Genomic DNA, 2,876 nt, shown 5'->3' with positions numbered 1-2,876 from the left:
TTGATAATCAATCTGTTATTTGAAGTATGTTAATCTAATTATTTAAACCAAATTGTTTCAACCTATTTAGTCTCACTCTGTGCTTATTTTACCCGAATTATTTGAAACCGGTGTTATTCAATATAATGCAAATATCAAACATCAAATCAAATAACATTCCAAGTTATTCCGACCCCATTATTTAAACCCGTGTTATATAACGTCAAACAGCAACCATCAAATCGAATAACAATCCAAATTATTCCAACCCAATTATTTAAACTCGTGTTTTACAGTGTCCATCATCAAACATCAAATTATTTAAACTCAGTGTTATACAGTGTCCAACATCAAACATCAAATGATTTAAACTTGGTGTTATACAGTGTCCGACCTCAAACATCAAATTATTTAAACTTGGCGTTATACAGTGTCCAACCTCAAACATCAAATTATTTAAACTTGGTGTTATACAGTGTCCAACCTCAAACATCAAATTGTTTAAACTTGGTGTTATACAGTGTCCAACCTCAAACATCAAATTATTCAAACTTGGCGTTATACAGTGTCCAACCTCAAACATCAAATTATTTAAACGTGGTGTTATACAGTATCCAACCTCAAACATCAAATTATTCAAACTTGGCGTTATACAGTGTCCAACCTCAAACATCAAATTATTTAAACTTGGTGTTATACAGTGTCCAACCTCAAACATCAAATTATTTAATAAATTATCCCGCTCTAGCCCATCTATCTGAACTTGGTGCTTGTACACTGTCAAACACTAAACATCAAATCAATTGATAAATCCCCATTAGAGCCAACAATAACCCATCATTTAAAACATATATTTTTCCAAACCTAACCACACCCTTAGTATATCAAATCAAGTAATAACTCTCCATTAGAGCCAACATTACCCCACCATTTAAAACATATACTTCTCAACCCTAGCCACGCCCGTAGTATGTGCCTTGCCAATACCACAATTATCGTCCTATCTAAAATATTCCTCCAGTCCTTTTGATGCTTTTTCGTTAATAAATTCAAACAGTTAAATATCACCTTTTATTCTACACCTAAATTGAGCATATTATTTTATCTCCAAACTTTTTATTATACTATTATTCTCTTGCCTTTAAATTCCTAATTTATTATTCCTCTTTCACCTCGCCTACAACCTCACCTCCTTTCCTAAGAATTACTCCGCCGAACCTAATCGTACCCTCGAAGTTACGAATCTTGTCGAAAGATTTCAGTATTCTAAAATTTCCCGAACCTTGTCGGGGTAATTCCTCGAACCTAACCGTACCTTTATATTTACGAATCTTGCCGATACCAATTACTAAACCAATTATTCCCTATATCTTCGAACCTAATCGTACCTTCGAAGTTACGAATCTTGCCGAAAGACTTCAGTATTCTCCCCGAACCTAACCGTACCTTTCATATTTACGAATCTTTCCGGTGGACCAATACTCTATGGTACCATGGTACTAACAACACATTCACCACATGTTTGCATGTCACAATAATGTCACTATAATATTTCTTATCTACTCATAATAATTCATAATTTAGTTCACTTACATCGAACAGGTGCTTCACAAAAGTAATTTGCATAAAGCCAATATGCAGATCTTTAGTTATTATAACAATAGGTGTCTGCTCACCTATTTTTAGTTGTCCGGACTCTTTGTGAAACACACCGTCCCACGACAGCGATGTCCAACCGGCTGATCAATACTCAGCGAAGTTCCAGTACCAGAATCACGTCGTGGTCACCAATTGTTGGGTTGCGTCAATTCGAATCTGGTGTCGGAACAAAATAGTCAGCACAGAGTAACTTCTGATTTCTTTGTACTATAATTAATGCAAACACTTGAGTGGTAAGTATGTTGTTCGTATATACGGGCTCACTGAAACACCACGCAGGGCAGACAGAGAACTGAAATTTCATCACAAGTTCTCTTTAAATACTTCTTGACAGACTTAGTTCCCCCTCCTTGCTGGGCCTGTCAGAGTAGAGACTGGGTGTGGTTTAGACTTACTCCAGCCTATCGTTGGTATGCAGGTTGGTCCCAACCTCGTGACGCATCACATGTTGCCTGGCGTTGGATCTTATCTTCTTAGTGTATACTCAAGAGTCAGCAACCACCCAATTTCCAGTGATTTACTTATACTGTTGTTTTTCCACTCTACCTGTTCCTCACATGCTCCCGTTGTGATGGGTTTCACAACCTCCTATCACCAAGTCAGCTGCCTACACCTTGTTACCCAATGCACAGTTCTCTAAAACCCCTACATTGCACCCATTATCTTGTTATTGCTGTTGTTCAGCAAAAAGCTCTTGCAAAACCCTGTTTTAAAGCATCAGCATTCTGTGGACATGACCCACCATCACATGAGCCACTTTCTCTAACATAAAGCAGTATTCAATTATCTATAGTTTATATACTTAATATTGTGGCATAGCTTCTCTGTTATTTTATATAGGTTATGCTAACAAATAGTTGGTTAAACCCTAACATTTCCTTCCTGTACATTTCAGAGCTTTAGTCAAGATCATAGGACAGATGATACTACTGTAAAATGCCCATTAGAAAGCCAACCACCAACCAATTAAACAAGCATCAACAGAGAACAATAACTACATAGCGGGCTCTGAATATGACTCAACTAAGCACTTATCATATTGTAACATCACCAGTTGACAGACATTGCCACAGGGGAAATATGTCCGCAATACAACATGTCACTCAGAAATACACTAAGCTAATGTGATGTCTGTTGTCAACTAACCTACTGCAGCTGGGGGACGCTCAAGGTGGTTGCTTATCTAGGATCAGATTACTTCACCTCAGCCCTAAACTTAACCAAAGGGGGTGAAAACA

The 2,876-nt window shown here is 37.3% G+C and overlaps 1 long non-coding RNA gene across 1 annotated transcript; it reads right to left on the bottom strand.

Annotated features, from left to right (window-relative positions):
* Positions 1–241: 241 nt before the first annotated feature.
* On the bottom strand, positions 242–1,912 carry LOC123726244 (uncharacterized). The gene is made up of 2 exons (XR_006758636.1): positions 689–1,912; positions 242–463 (listed from the first exon to the last, which is right to left on the bottom strand). It is a non-coding gene; the product is annotated as an uncharacterized lncRNA (long non-coding RNA).
* Between the last annotated feature and the right edge of the window lie 964 nt (positions 1,913–2,876).

Source organism: Salmo salar, chromosome ssa13 (assembly GCF_905237065.1).
Source record: "Salmo salar chromosome ssa13, Ssal_v3.1, whole genome shotgun sequence".
NCBI classification, from domain to species: Eukaryota; Metazoa; Chordata; class Actinopteri; order Salmoniformes; family Salmonidae; genus Salmo; species Salmo salar.
The sequence above is the reverse complement of the archived record's forward strand: the minus strand, read 5'-3'. Positions and strand labels throughout refer to the sequence as shown.